The 16,806-nt window shown below is 45.6% G+C and overlaps 1 long non-coding RNA gene across 1 annotated transcript in view; it reads right to left on the minus strand.

The window, feature by feature from the left end:
* Nucleotides 1-8,470, minus strand: part of LOC146339338 (uncharacterized) — an 86,045-nt gene extending 77,575 nt beyond the window's left edge. The window contains exons 1-2 of the long non-coding RNA XR_014784554.1: nt 8,436-8,470; nt 8,088-8,209 (exon numbers count right to left, since the gene is read on the minus strand). This is a non-coding gene — a long non-coding RNA (uncharacterized LOC146339338). The remainder of the gene's footprint in view (nt 1-8,087; nt 8,210-8,435) is intronic.
* Between the last annotated feature and the right edge of the window lie 8,336 nt (nt 8,471-16,806).

Consider the following 16,806-nt stretch of genomic DNA (forward strand, 5'->3'; position numbering starts at 1 on the left):
TCAGCAGCAGGATCCTTCAGAAGATGACCCATTCCCTATTTCCAGGAAATGCTCCAAATCCAGCAAGCCAATTGCCATTCAGACACTGCCTGTGGCAAATGCCTACAATCCATTCTCCTGAACTTCATTCACATTCAGGGTAACTGAGAACAGATGGAAGGAAACAAAGCAAGGCATAGCAACACTGTAATCAGGAGATGTAATCAAGACTGATTTGTGGCTATCTCGTCCTGTAGCAATTTGGTGTAATAGAAGACATTTGAATAGTAATAGACAGGCCTGCCCAATTCTTCTCCAGAATTAATCCTGAGTAACCAGATTAATTTCCCAGACACTACAAAAATTGATCCGGCCTGGAGATTGGGTCCAGAGTGAATCAGGAAGTTAGGGCCTTTTGTGGCATTCCCTGGATCCCTCCCTGTCACCCCTAATCACTTCAGTTCATGAAATGTATTGGATGCAAAGGAGGAGAAGGAGAAGGGCTCTAACACTGCCAAAGCAGGGACTGAGGTTGTGCAAACTGATGTGGAAACGGGAAAGAATACTCTTCACTTCAGAAAAAAAATGAGAATATGACCAAAATGAAACTTGACAGATTCTTCAATTCCTAAAGGAGCCAGAGGAGAGAGGAAGGTTGATTATATGATGGAGAGGAGGGATAATGGCAGAGGGAATGATGATACCACCACCACCACCAACAACAAACTTGCAGATCGACCCTAATTCTTGCCAAACTGGCAGGAGAAGGGGGAAAGGTGGCAAGTGTATGGCAACTGTATGTAGAATAGCACTTCTCAATCAAGTCCTCTAACCTGCGCTTCTAGTCTGGTACATTGATACTTCACATTAGAGCTGTGTGCAAATGGCCTCTCAAAATTCTCCAGCCTATTTGTGGGCAGAGAATTTGGGGGGACAATTTCAGCTAAATTCTCCTAGGGGAGGAGAAATTCTCCAACAGTTTCTCACAGATTGGGCTCACTACTACTGGCAGGGGTTGTAGCACAGGTTCCTTCTTTTTTCCTAAGGTTTTTGGGTTTATTGCACTGCTCCTGCAAGTGGCAACAGCATCAGCTACATTGAGGCTTCCTCTTTTCTGAGGCAGAATTTTGAATTTCTTTTGGGTTTTGAGTTTACCTAATCACTGTGAGGTGGCCAAGGGTACTGTGTGTGCTTTCTGTCTCTATTACCCATCTTTCCATTGCTCTGCAGCCTCCCAAGCCGCCTGCGCTTCCTGAACTGAAAAGGCTATCATAGGAGGAATTGCCTCATGATGTCCTCCTCATGATAGCTTTAAATGAAGTGTGGGAAGCTGAGGAGGCTACAGGCTGCCATAGAGACTATTGTACAATGAAAGACAGGACAATCACACACACTCCATGGCTACCTCATAAGAAAAGTAAGAACTCCAAATGCAGCCCATGATAATTTCTCAGAAATTTCTTCTCCTTTGAATGCCTTTTCTATCAAATTGAAGGAGAATCGTTGAAAAAAATGTGGGATAAATTTTCTACACAGCACTACCTGAAATTATTGCATTAAACTAATGTTCAGCAGTAGGTTTAAAGCACGAAAGGGGGATGTGCGGTTGTCTGGATGTTGTTGGACTACAACTCCTATCATCCTTCATCATTGGCTATGCTAGCTAGGGCTGTTGGAGGTTGCAGTCCAACAATATATGGAAGGCCTCTCTCTCTCTCTCTCTCTCTCTCTCACTCTCAGATATTACACCACAGCAAGATCTTTTAAACAAATCCCTCATTTTCACCAGCTGAGGATCTAATCTTTATCATTCTCCCCCCCCTTTTAAAATAAGTCTAGTGATTAAAAATAAATATGTTGGCCAGCAGCATACTTCTAACCCTGACATTTTAAAGCAGGAATAGAATTACCCACGTGTAATTAATATTGGTACATCATTAATATTCAAGGAAGGTGCCTTCACTGTTTTACAGTTCTGGAATATTAAGGATTTCACATGAATTTTTGCTGGTTATTACTCTGGAGCCTCTGCAGTCCTTGAGGGGGGATAACTTATTCTGCTTTATGTATACATAAATGTCCTTTAGGGTTCTTTTTTATTTCTTTTTGAAACCATATAGAAAATAATGAGGTCCCCAAAGAAAGCCATCAGGGCCTCCTATATAACTAGGGAGGGCCCACGCATCCTGCCTTACGAGCCCTTGTGAAAATAGCAATTTGTTCATTAATCATGGACGTAAAACTTCATCATTAGAGAATTCAGCCAGCCTCAGTCCGCAGAAAACAGAAATACTTTCAGCATAAAAGGCAGTGATGGCAGGGTTAGGAAGGGAGTCCATGTTACCTTTCAAAGACACTAGCCTCATGCCCTCCCTTTCTCGTCCCCCCACTTGCCTTTAAACTGTGATATGCTCATTACCTCTTATTTGCATACTGAACCAGCATCAGAAAACAATGTGTCCTGTCAAATTAATGATGGGAAAACAGAACACAAATGGGCAAGGTGCACCGATAAAAAAACAAAACAACCTTTCCAAAAAATGTTAAACTGAGGGCAGTCTGCAGATTGGTTCATGTTTGCTGCTTTGTTTGGGAAGGTGCTTCATTTGATTGCTTTGTGAGCATCAGTTGCTTCATTTCATTCCCTTTCCATAGGACCACCCCATTTTTGTCAATGAAGCTTCATTGGTGTTTCCCATTGCATGAAACAGGAAGAGCACAGCACACCTGTAACTCTTTTGGGAGATGGTCACCCTGCCCTCCTGAGGGAATGAATCCTGCTGAATTTCAGACAGATCATTCCAGGAGGGGTTGTACTAGGCATATCTAAAGTTGCAGCATTTTAGGAAGATTCTGTGGTCCTCCAACCTGTTTCTCTTTGTTTGCTTCTCTGTTTTTTGAGCAGCCACCTTCCATTTTGATTTTCTAAGGATGCTTCTGGAGTGCATGCCTGTGGACATGGAGATAGCAAGGGAGGCTGTAGTATGGCAGCCTCCAAGTTTGTTTGTTTTTTAATGAATACTATACATTTATATAAAAAAAACCCAGGAATTTCATAAATTTATACAGTCAGGAAGCACAGGGAGCCTGGTGGGCACCAACAGAAGTATCTGCAGGGATAGTGGTGACCACGGTGACCATGCTGGATAACCCAGCTTTGGGCTTCAGCATGCGTCTGATGAGTCAAACAGCCTAGAGGCTTTTTGGACATTTTGAACCCATTGTGTACTCCATGGCTGTCATGAAGCCTCCATAATAGGGCCAAAATTGGACCTTTCCCAATCCACATCATCACTTGAAAATAGCAGGGGAGTATCCCCTTGAGGAAGCAATGCAGGCATAGGAGGCAATAAGCACATCATTGGGCTCCCCCATGTGATTTCTCTGTTCTAGCTACAGCTGTGCAAAAATGGCCTCTCAAAGTTATCCTCATAAACAGGGACTTTTCTCCAGGGGGATGAGAATGTCTCTGGCTGTTTCTTGAGGTGGAGCCCACCCTTTGCAGAAGCAGCAGTCCAGCTTCTTGCTTTTTCTTTCCCTACAATTGTGTTCATTTTCATTTTGTTTGTACTGTAGCCATCATGTTGATGGACTCGCCACCATTTTGTACCCTCCGCAATACCCTGGACCTAGAATCATTCCATGACATTGTGGGGGGAAATGGAGGCCACCAGAGACAACAATGACAATTGTAATAATGGCTGTGCACCTCTTTGGCCTGAGGCCCGAAGCCGGAGTCGAAGTGGGCTGCTTCAGGTCACTTCGAGCCCCTTCCAAGGCGAGGCACCTCAGTGTGCTTTGGAGATTCAGCACCCCTGGCCCAGCTGCGTCGGTGCCTCCAGGTCCTTACCTGAGCCGCCTATCACCGCCACTGCCACTTCCACCTCCACTGTCACCACTCCTGGCTCTACCTCCATTGCTGCCGCCGCCACACTGCCACTATCGCTGCTGCTGTCATCGCTGCTGCCAGCTCCTGAGGCCTGGATGCATGCTGGTATCTTATTGCAGAGACTCGCCATTTCAAAAATGGCATTTTTGAAATTGGGACTCCCTGTGATAAGAGCTGGTGTGTGTCCAGGCCTCAGGAGCTGGTCCTGGTGATTACAGCAGTGGAGGAGGTGGTGGCTATAACAGAGGAGGAGAAGGCAGCTGCAGAGGGAGGGGGAGGTGGTGGCGGAGGAGGAGAAGAAGTCAGAGGAGGTGGAGGCAGAGGGGGAGGGGGAGGCAGAGAAGGTGGTGGTGGCGGCAAAGCAAAGTAAGGAGCTGGGGGTTTGCGCAGGGGTATCGGGGGGCTCAAAGCAGGATCCAGCCATCCGAATCCTGCTTCAGCTTCAGGGCCAAGTTGGGTCAGGTTCCTCCCATATTCCGCCTGAGCCTAATTGGGCCCACCTCTGAAGCCAGAAAGCAGCTTCCAAGTCAGATCAGGGAGTCCCTGCACAGCCATACTAACAACAACAACAACAGTGGTGATGGCGGAGAACATTCAAACAAAATTCTGCAACATCCAGAATCCTCTATATTCTGCCATTTTCAAGGCAAAATCCTGCATTTTTTCCCCCTCAGGGTGTGAAAAATGATCCCCAGGAGAAAATGCAAATGGCCACCAGGGAAGCAGGAGAAGCAGGAGTCTCTCCTATCATCAAGGGAGCAGCCTTCGCTGCTTGCTACCCCATTCTTGTCACCAAGGTATTTTCCTTAGGGACGGGGTCAGAATCAAGAAGGAGGTGAGAGGGGGAAGCATTTTGGGGGCCATTCCACATGCCTTGCTGAAAGAGCTCCCCAAGGAAGGCTTCTCCTCCATCTACTGTCAGCACCAGCGGCCCCTCCTGCAGGCTGTGCTGAAAGAGATGAGAGGCAGAGCAGAAGATGAGAGGTGGAGCACCAGCCCTGCTGAAACATGTAATCTTTAGACTGCCATGCATATATTGAATTCTGCACACTGTTTCTCTTCTTCCCCTCACCCCCACACCAGCACCATCCCATGCTTTACAATTACGTCTACATTTCTAGCATGTGATGAGGAGGAGGAGGAGGAGGAGGGGAAACCATTTTTCAAGCCCTGATTTAAAAAAGAATAATACTCTGAGCATGTGCATTTCCACCTTTTAAACTCACTTGAATCATACCACCATCGTGACTACAGGAATAAAAGGGACTCTGATTCTACTGCCCTGATGATAAACGCATTGGCTTGGGACTGGAGTAAGCACATTTTGTCATAAAAAGGATAATATAAAAATAATAAAAATGAACATCTGTAGCCATGTTCATGCCCCACCAGCAGCCCTTTGGCTATGAAATGCTGTAAAAACGAGGACCAAAGGATGCTGCGGTGACCAGTGTCATGCTTGTTTGCCCAGGTGGTGATGCAGGGCCTATTAGCTGCTACACACATCAGCTTTCACTCCCTGGGTGGTCATTTGCACACTCTCAAAACTGCAAGGTCCTGACTTCACACACACTCCATGGCTACCTCATAAGAAAAGTAAGAACTCCAAATGCAGCCCACAATAATTTCTCAGAAATTTCTTCTCCTTTGAATGCCTTTTCTATCAAATTGAAGGAGAATCATTGAAAAAAATGTGGGATAAATTTTCTACACAGCACAGTTCAGCCCCAACTTCACCCTTAGCTGCACCATTGATAAAAATACAATTAGGGATGCCACAGAATCATAGAATCATAGAATAGTAGGGCTGGAAGGGGCCTATACAACCATTGAGTCCAAACCCCTTCTCAGTGCAGGAATCGAAGTCAAAGCATTCTTGAAAGGTGGCTGTCCAGCCTCATCTTGAATGCCTCCGGTGTGGGAGAGCCCACCACCTCCCTAGGAGGAATCCATTTTGGGGGGAGAGTTCAATGAGTTTTCGCCAGCTTGGCCTCCCAGACTCCAGCATGATGAGGCAGGCCAGCTTAGGGATGACAGAGAATTCCCCAACGGATCTCGGTGAGGCCAAATGCCAGTGCATTCGGCCCCCAAACTCCATGGCGGAACGGCCTGCCACCCCCCCGCCTCCCCGCGGATCCCCCCCGGGATGAGACTTACCTGGGGTGGATCTTCCAGGCGGCGGCGGCTCCAGCGGTGGCTGCAGCGGCTGCGGTGGCTGGTCTTCCGACCGGCTGCTGCCGCTGCCATTTCCAGTCTTGTTAAAAAAAAAAAAAAAGACATGATAGGCTACGTAAAGATTTACATAGCCTATCATGACTAGGTTTTTTAAAAAAACACACACAATGTGATAGGCTATGTAAATCTTTATGTAGCCTATCATGGCTGGGTGGGTTTAAAAAAAAGCAAAACCCACGTACGCCGCCATTTGCGTTCCTTATTTTTTGCGTTCCTTATTTTTGTGATTGGGATTTCCTTAAATACTTGCACACACGATTTTGTACATGTCACGACGACTCAGATAAAGAAAAACCAGTGCAGCAAAGTTCATGAGTTTTGGGAACTGGCCCTCCAGTCAGCTCACAAATGCACACTGGGTCAAGGGCACTGCAGGGATCCGGGGAGCCAAAAACGAACAGGACTTCCCAGTGATGGACAACCCTGAATATCATAAATAAATATATAAGGGCAGTGGAGGAAGTTGGCCCTCAACTGTTTTTGGAACATTTGAATTGAATGTTTGAAGGGCCCAATTCCCTGAATGGGATGTTTGAAGGGGACCTTCCTGTTTGTAGGGATGTACAAAAGTCACTTACCTTTTCGTGGAATTGATTTGCGGTGGGGGGGGAGGCGCTCCGTCCCTCCCCCTGGAATCCTCGATGGGGGGGAGGCGATTCGGTCCTCCCCCCCGGAATCCTGCCTGGCCAGCTCCGCTCCGTGGTGGCTCCACGGAGCAGCCGGCCAGGCCCATCCGCAGCCAGAGTTCCGGCCACGGACGGGTTGCTGCGGACACAAATGGCGGCTGCCATAGCGGCCACCATTTGCATCCAGCCAGGCTGCCATGATAGGCTACATAAGTATTTACGTAGCCTATCACGGCTGGGCAAAAAACAAACAAACAAACAGCATATGCAAATGGAGGCGGCTGCGGCGACCGCCATTTGCATTCCCTATTTTTCGCCGTTTTAGCCTATGTAAATATTTACGTAGGCTAAAACGGCGAAAAGAAAAGGAATGCAAATGGCTCCCTCTACGCTATTTGCATTCCCCCTTTTTTCCCACTGCAATAGACTATGTAAATATTTATGTAGGATAAAACGGCGAAAAATAGGGAATGCAAATGGCGGCCGCCGTAGCCGCCATTTGCATACGCCTTTCCCCCCCCCCCAGCCATGATAGGCTACGTAAATACATACGTAGCCTATCACGGCAAAGACCAGGATGCAAATGGCGGTCGCAGCAGCTGGTCGAAAGACCAGCTGCTGCCGCCGCCGCCGCCGCCATCCGGAACATCTGCCCCAGGTAAGCTTCGTCCCGGGGGGAATCCGTTGGCAGGTGGGGGGTGGCAGGCCATTCTGCCATGGATTTCGGGGGGCCGAATGCCAGTGCATTCGGCCTCACTGAAATCTGTGGCGGAATTCTCTGCCATCCCTACCTATTTGTAATCCCTAGGACCTGTGGAATGCTAGAAGGCAGTGAGCCTACACTTCCCAGAAGTTTCTGGCCTTTAGAAGTAACATTCATGCATGCCATACTTTTATGAATGAATTCCAAACATCTGATTGCTCTTTTGATAACATTTCAAAGTTCAGGTTTAAGCCTACATGTAAGCATCAATATTATGGAACTTTTCTAAGACCGCATTGTGTCCAAAATGTGTTCAGTGTGTGTGTGTGTGTGCACATGCACATGAGCAGGTGTGTGTATGCAACTGATTTTTCCCCTCCTTTGTGTTGCAATGGCTGCCAATTTAGAAATTGTTTTCTCTTTCATCATTCAAAGTGTACTTCGGAAAATAGATTTTAAAGATATTGATCTCTCTCTCTCTCTCTCTCTCTCTCTCTCTCTCTCTCGCTGTCTCTCTCTCTCTCGTTGCCTCTCTCTCTCTCTCTCTCTCTCTGTCTTTTTAACTTTCTAGATCGTTTTTAATAAGTTACGTTTGCAATGCAAGTGCCTGTCAGTTACCATTGGAAAAAAGTAGGGATGTACGAAAGTCACTTACCTGTTCGCAGATTATGTTGATGGTGGGGGGAAGGCATTCCGTCCCTTCTCCCGGAATCCTTGCCAGGGGGGGAGGCGCTCTGCGCCTCGCCCCAGGAATCCTGGCTGGCCGGCTAACACAAACTACGAACAAACAAAAAGCCGAACACTCCTTATAACTCAAGGCCTTCATTTAGTTCTCCCAATAATAACTTTTTGATGACTAGCTGCCAACCTCACTAATATAGCACTTCCACCATCAATTAACCTTATAGGAGAACTATTAATTAAGAGAAAGATAATTCGCCTTGCAGAAGACAGTAGGATAGAAGGCAGCAGAAAGCACCAACAAAGATAGGGTAAGACTAACCAGTGTCTTCTATGGTGAGAAAGAGGAATGTGCATGTGAAAGGAAAATCGTTTCATTGTTTGTTACATTTCTGGGAGATAGGTTTGGAGGAGGAATCAGTTTGGTCTGTATTTCAATGTGAAATTATCTAATTTTAGGGATGGCGTGGGCTGCCCGATTCAGTCTGGGAATCCAGTGGAACTGCCCCTTCCCTCACTCCTGAGCCCTACTCGCCAAGCCCCTGCCCCTGCTCACCCCCTGCCCATGCTCAGTGAATGGCCTGCACTCACCCCGGCAGCCTCGTCGAGCTTCACGGTCACCATTTTTTAAGAAATAAAATGGCGATGCCAAAAATGCGCATATTTGCGCATGCACAAAATGTGCTTTTTTGCCAATGCACATATTTCCGTATGAGCAAAAATGCTCATTTTGCATGCACACAAATATGCATGTTAGCAAAAATGTGCACTTTTTGCACATGTGAATATGCACATTTGCAAAATGCACATTTTTGCAATCGCCATTTTATTTTTCAAACTCGACGAGGCTGCTGGGGTGAGTGTGGGCTGCTCGCTGAGCATGGCAGGGCTCGAGCATGGTCCGGGGACTGGTGAGCAGGGGCAGGACCTGGGCTGGTGTCTGGAGAACCCAGACAGGGATGACTTCATATATCCCTACCCAGTTTCACATTTTCAAACCAAAACTCAATTATCCTCCAAAACCCACAGTTGTCCAAATTTTGCTATGGGGTTCTCCAAACAAAGAAATGTATACAATAATTTGTATAGTAGGGAACATGCTTATAAAACAGCATTATATTCATGCAAGTATAAGTAAAAACGTGTTGTAATATTATGGAAATTACTTGCAAAGTGTGTATGCTGGACAAAATCATGTACACAATACATGTAGTAGGAGAAAGATACATAAGAATTTATATGAATTTTCATGCAATCTTTTCTCAACATTTGGAATGAACTGAATTTAAGATTGGAAAAAAATATCAACTATCCACATCTAGCACTTTTCATCTCTTGGAGCAGGTCTTTTGTTCAGCAAATGGGTCTGAATTCTTCTGTTCAAGACCACCCCACACCAAAATACTTTGCATTACAACAGGAGAAAATATATTGTTGCTGAGAAAATCCATTGTTCTTCAGCTACTGTGAGGATTACAGCTGAGCTCAGAGATAAAGTCTGGGGCAGGGGTGGGGGTGGGGTGAGTGGTGGTATATAGAGAGATCATTCTTGCTAATCAAAAAGTACTAGTACTGTGTCACTGTGAACCCTGAGTCCAGTTCACCATGGCTCGCAGAACACAAAACCCACTGCAAATTTCTATTTTGGTTGAGACAGATCTGGCGACAATGTTTTAATTAAAAAGAAAAATGGGGGACAGCCATTGGTTCTTTGTTACAGAATCCTAGATGCAACCTGATACCTACATCACCTAGCAGAGATTAATTCACTCAATCTGCAGTCTCCATTTTGAGATTGGGTCTAAATTCAGAACTTACTGGTATAGCATCAACAGTCGATGTTGCGCTTTCTTATTCCTTCTTTTCCCCTCTTTTTCCCACCTCTTGCTTTGTGGACCACCCTGTCTGATGAAGAGTTCTGGAGAACTCAGAAGCTTGACCACCACTTTGTGACATTTTGGTTCGGTCTGATCCAGGCATTGCTTAATGGTGAAGGTTGCCCCCCCCCCCCATGGATCGATATGGCTACCTTTGCTTTTTATCTAGTTTGGGTGGTAAACCTAAATGTAATCTGGGCATTTCATGCACTGTTGCATTTAATCTGCTTCCACACCTGAAGATGTTCTGTTTTGTTATTTGGCAATATATTTTCCAAGTATCTAAGAATGAATGGTAGAATGTTCTTTAGAATCACTCTAAAGGCTGAAGGACAGGTTAAGTAGTTCAGTTCCAACTGCTTTAATGGCAAGTCTTTTTTTCCCCATTGTTACTTGGAAACCATTAAAATATTGAAATGTCTATAAAAGCAATAAAATGATCACAGAGGTATGTGGTGATATTTAATTTTCCTCACAAGTTAAATATCACTGATAATTAACTGTTAGAAGTTTATTTTGAAATGACATTTCACTGGAATATCAGACCTTTACAACATAATTAAAGCATTTCTCATTGTAATGGTGCACAATTCCTGGTATTATAGCTTTTTTATCTGCCTGTGTATAGATGATGGGGATGAGGAGTTTTCCCTGCCATTTAATTTTGTCAATTTCCTGCTTTCACTTGTTTCAGTTCTGAACAATAATGAACACAATATCTGTTGTTGATTTAAATATGTTTGGTACTTTGTACCCTGACAATAAACTGGCTTTAATAGGCAGAAAAAATTGAAGGAGTCAGATGATAAAATTAATAGTGCTGCAAGGTTTCATCAGTTTAATTGGTACATTAATCGGCAAACTTGATTTGTCATTGAGGGCACATTTTAATTGGAGGGGTGGAAAGTTAAACACACTTGTTTTTCAGAGGCTATTTGGGTTGTAGCATGCTGTGTTTAGTGCTGAGGAACAGAAATTATGGACAAACCAATATAGAACTGGGGATTTGCAAAGGAAGTATGTCATACACACACATACACACACACGCACACACACACACACACACACACACATAAACACACACGCACACTATGTATAGTGTGTGTGTGTGTGTGTGTGTGTATATATATATATGCTTCAAACATTAGAACAACTGCAAAATATTGAGAGAAATGGTGTCAGAGATGTAGATCTTGGGAGTTAAAGTCCAAACCAATAGGAAGTTCAATTACATTGTCAGGATGCTAACTGGCCACTAGAGGGGGACAGAAAGCTACCATTTTGAGTCCAGGAAGTGCATTATTTCACTGGTGTTGTGTAACTCTTTCACCATCCTGTTTTTTTGTTTTCTTTTTTTAAACAGAAAAGTACAGGAGAAAAACAAATCTTGAAAATTAAACCACACTAAATTCCTCATATGTTTTATTAGAGCCTGTTCGTGTGGCTGCGGTGTGCGTTGTCTAGGCAACTGCTTACAGGTCAGCCCTTGATTGTCTGTGTTGTCAGCTTGATTGCAGCTCTTCATGAGGCACGTCTGTAGAGTTGAACGCCAAAGCAAGTCAATGCTAGCTGGTCTGAAAGCTTTTTAATTTATCAAATAAAAAAGACTGACCTTGATGCCAGGTTTGGAGAGGAAGAGGCATCAAGGCCAGGTTGGGGAGGGGGGAGAAAGGGGGGTTGCTTGGGCGGGAAAGTGAATGGAAGAAGAAAGACTCTCAGGGAAACAGTTCAGACTATGATAAAGAACAAGAAGCCACATTTTGCTCTACAGAAAAGGTGTTGCTTATAGTGTGTGCATGAATGATTTGCATACATTTACATAAAATGCATACTGTACTAATTGAGTGATATCCAGTGGTGGCTTTGCCTTAGCACAAAGCATTTCTACTTACACAAAACAACCTAACTACTCCATCTATCCACGCCATATCTCATTCTGTTCCAGAAGGTCATACAACACTCAGAAGAAGTTTAGCACTGGAGCGGACGCAAGGTTCAGAAGTTCCCCAGGTTGCCATAGTGCCATGCCTCCACTGGAGAGATCATCCTCAGGGGATGTGCTTGAACGTCTGGAGCAAGATGTCCCCAGGAAACAGGTTGCTTCAGAGAGAAACCTGGCGCTACCCAAGATGGTCCAGGTTTAAATTAGAATTGATGAAAAGTAAGCTCTCCATGTTTGAGACAAAAAGGATGTGAGATCTAGAATAAACTGAATGTGGGTGACACCAAAAGTGCCAGATTTATCCATCCAGGCCTTGGGCTTTGAGTACTTAGTTCTTAAACATCTGGGTTTGCTTGTGTCAGGTCTCACAGTTTTATTTACTGATATCGAAAGATAGAACCAGCTCAGACCTTGTGTTGTAACAGCTTCCGGTTGGTCCTTGATTGGATGTCATCATTGCACATGAGACTCATTGAGGAAGGAGGAAATAGCAGCAGCTCCCAGGTGAAACAAAGGATCAAGATATCCAGGATATCCTGAAATCAGATTATTAAAAGAAAAAAAGAAAAAGGACCCAGTCAATATACCCATAATCTAAAACAGCTTGGTGGGGAAATTTCATCTCCACACAACTTGCTACTTCAGACACACAAATAGAATCCAATGAATATTTTGTAAACACCTACATTTTGAGTTGTTAGTTAGTTAGTTAGTTCCCACCCACCCCAGCAATATTTGTCTTTGGTGTGCCTGTCCAAGGAATAAGTATTTAGAATCCATTTCATTGTACATAGAGGGAGCTGTTGCAATAGGTTTACTAAACAATGTGCAATGATCCCCCCTCCCCATGTCACAGAACACTTCATAAAATTCAGTTATTACTTTAAATGGAAAGAATCATATCCTCCTGAATTCATTGGGCAGGACCATATGAAAATTTGATCAAGTTGGAAATCCATAATTTTGTAGGAGATGTTATTATTTGCTACATGAAAGACCCTTTGTGGCTGAATAACCATATCCTTCCATTAACATAAGAGTTCTGGAATGCATTTGTTGTTGTTAAGTTCAACAAGGATGATATTATAAATCCCAGGGGCCAGTTGCCTAGTCCCCTTGGGAGAATATGGATGGAATCTTATCCACATGTCTTTGAGACCAAGCTCTATGAATCTCAATGAGACTTCTTTCCAAGGAGCAATTTCATTTCAGTTTGCAAATCACTTGAAAATGCCCCATTCGCAACCCTGAACATGAGCAGGAGGTCAGGTTGTCCTAAAATATTCGCAAATTCCCAGACTTGCAATTACGTTCATAAAATGTGTACTTTTAAAAATGTGCAACAACCTTAGAAGAATGCACATCTTCAAAAATGCACACCTTTAAGCATGTGCACTTTCTCTGTTTGAAGGAACCGGAAAACAGGTTGCAAATGAGAACTGGGGGTGTGCCAAGATGAGCTTTGAAGTAAAGTTCAGAGAATTTCAACAAGCTCGTACATCCTTGCTTCTCCCATCCCCATTTCTAAGCAAACGTGCATAGGAATGTGCTGTAAATGTTGAGTCCAAACAAGCAAGGCAAATCATGAGGTGACTAGCCATTTCCACATGCAAGGCAGTAACCCCTCCCTCATGTGCACACACATGCACGCACGCACGCAGGCATGCACACACACACTCCATAGAACAGGGTGCATAACTTTAGGCCTGGTGGCCAAATCCTGCCCTCTGTGGTTCCCCAGATGGCCACACCCCTTTTCCCAATCACTGGTGGTTTCTTGGATTTTGTGCAGTCCTCCCCCCACCATTCTAAAAAGGCTGATATTTTAAAAGTTTGAAATTAGAGCTGTGCACAAATGGCCTCTCAAAATTCTCCAGCCTATATGTGGGCAGAGAAATTTGGGGGGGAGGGAATTTCACTAAATTTCTCCAGGGGGAGGAGAAATTCTCCACAATTCCCCACAGGTAGGACTCCCCATTGGCAGGGGTTGTTGCACAGTTGCTGTCCTTTTCCATAAGGTTCTCTCTCTCTCTCTCTCTCTCTCTCTCTCTCTTGGTGCTGAAACAACATCAACTGTGTTGGTAGGCCAATCCCCATTTTGCATCTATCACAATGCAGGCATGAGGGGGGCAATGTTGTGTCTAGCTCCTTGAAGTTTTCTTCACCCATGAAAGAGGCTGCCATTGTCCTACCTCTTTCAGGGGGGTGTCTTATAATTGATTTTTGTGGTTTTTTTGAGCTCACCTAATCATTGCTAGCCTTCCAGGCTGCCTGCACTTTCAGAGTGAAAAGATTCTATGTGAAGAATTACTTCATGATCCCTTCCCCTGCGTGTTGGTTGAAGTGTAGGAAGCTGGCAAGGTTACAGGCCGCCAGAGTAGGGATGTTACACAATTCTTCCATGGATCCCAGGGAGCCAAATTCCAGTGAATTCGGCCCCCTGGAATCTGTGGCAGAACGGAGCAACCCTTCCCACTACCCCACGAAAGCCCCGCGAAATGAAGCCTACCTGGCTGCAGTGGCGGCTCTGGCAGTGGCTCTGGCGGCAGATGAAGTGGCGGTGGAAGCGACGGCGGCGGCTCTGGCCGCTGCCGGGCTGCTGCAGCCGCAAATAGCAGCTGTCATAGCAGTTGCCATTTGCGTCCCTACGCTGGCCCGCCATTTGCGTCCCTGCTTTAGCCGTGATAGGCTACTTAGGGATGTCAGAGAATTTCTCCACGAATCTTGGGGAGGCTGAATGCCAGCACATTCGGCCCCCTGAAATTGGTGGCAAAATGGTCTGCCCCCTCCACCCCCCCTGGGACGAGACTTACCTTCGGCGAATCCTCCTGGCAGCGGCGGCAGCTGCGGCGGCATTTCGGCAGCGTTTCGGCAGTGGCGGCTGCAGCGGCCGGCCTTCCGACCGGCTGCCACTGCCGCCATTTCCAGTAAAAAGACAACAACAACAAAAAATGTGATAGGCTATGTAAAGATTTATGTAGCCTATCATGGCTAGATTTTTAAAAAATACCGTGATAGGCTATGTAAATGTTTACGTAGCCTATCACGGCTGAGTAAAAAAACAAAACAAAAACCGCGCGTATGCAAATGGCAGCGCCCATGGGCGCCGCCATTTGCGTTCCTTATTTTGGCACGTCTAGTCTACGTAAACATTTACATAGACTACAGCAAAAATAAGGGGAACGCAAATAGCGTAGACGCTACGCTATTTGCGTTCCCCTTATTTTCTCCGTAGTCTACATAAATGTTTACGTAGACTAGACGTGCCAAAATAAGGAATGCAAATGGCGGTGCCCATGGGCACTGCCATTTGTGTATCCACTTTTTTTTTTTTAACTCAGCCGTGATAGGCTACGTAAACATTTATGTAGCCTATCACGGCTGACTGCAGGGAGGCAAACAGCGGTGGCTACAGCTGCCGGCATTTGCGGGCCCGGCCAGCCAGGATTCGGGGGTGGAGGGACGGAGCGCCTCCCCCCCACCGCAAATCAAATTTTGTTAAATGTAAGTGACTTTCGTACACCCCTAAAATATATGCGTAGCCTATCACGGGCCGACATAGGGACGCAAATGGCATCCCCTACGCAGGACACCATTTGTGTCCGCAGCAGCCCGGCAGCGGCTGGTGGCCCCTCTGCGGGTTGGCCTGGCTGGCGGCTCCACGGACTGGTCATGGAGCGGAGCCAGCTGGGCAGGATTCTGAGGGGGAGGAACGGATCGCCTCCCTCCCCCATTGAGGATTCCGGGGGGAGGAACAGATCACCTCCCCCCACCTGCAGACCCCAGCGGAGCCAGGTAAGCGGGGTTTCATACACCCCTATGCCAGAGAGATGACTGTACATTGAAAAACAGGACACTTGTGCTCACTCCGCAGCCACCTCCTAAGTAAGGTAAGCCCAAGAAACCCAAACCCAACCCATGAGAATTTCTCCTACATTTCTCCTCCTTTGAATTTCTTTTCCAAAGCAATTTCTTTTATATCAAATTGAACGAGAGTGGTTGAAAAAAATGTGGGATAAATTTTCGACACAGCACTAGTTGTAAAGCTATTGGCAATAAGAGCTTTAAGCTAAAATATGGTGGCATTTTTTGGTATTTTGAAAAGGCCTTTCAAACTTTTGGAATGGGAAAAGAAAAAGGGGGGGAATTGGGAAACCAACCACCAAATGATTTGTGGTCAGGGGGAAACTGTGGTCAGTTGTTGAATGCAGGGTTGCTCCCCATAACACAGGAATGGGGAATGCATTCAGCCCAAGGGCTGAATTCACTTTTGGAGAAGCTCTCAGGGGCTGCATTCCAGTGGTGGGTGGGGCCAAAGGCAAGTGGGTGGAGCCAAAGGCAAAAGGGGTTGAGGCTCAAAATGCAAAAGGAATACTGGCATATCAACACCACTCCTTCTCTTGTATCCATGGAACACTTTCAGTGGAGGCCCAATTACTGTGGCCCCATGGCAGCTCGTGTCCACTGTGAAATCTGAAATGTATGTATGTATGTAAGGGGAAGAAATGGAAGCAGTGACAGATTTTATTTTCTTGGGCTCCAAGATCACCACAGATGGTGACTGTAGCCATGAAATTAAAAGACGCTTGCTCCTTGGGAGGAAAGCTATGGCACACCTAGAAAGCATAGTCAGAAGCAGAGACATCACCTTGCTGACAAAGGTCCGCATAATCAAAGCTATGGTTTTCCCAGTAGCAACATATGGCTGTGAGAGCTGGACTATAAGGAAGGCTGAGCGCCGAAGAATTGATGCTTTCGAACTGTGGTGCTGGAGAAGACTCTTACGAGTCCCCTGGACTTCAAGGAGGTCAAATCAGTCAGTCCTAAAGGAAATCAACCCTGAGTGCTCATTGGAAGGACAGATGCTGAAGCTG

This window comes from Heloderma suspectum, chromosome 7, assembly GCF_057233095.1.
Source record: "Heloderma suspectum isolate Gila_16-S chromosome 7, 16-S_ref, whole genome shotgun sequence".
NCBI classification, from domain to species: domain Eukaryota; kingdom Metazoa; phylum Chordata; class Lepidosauria; order Squamata; family Helodermatidae; genus Heloderma; species Heloderma suspectum.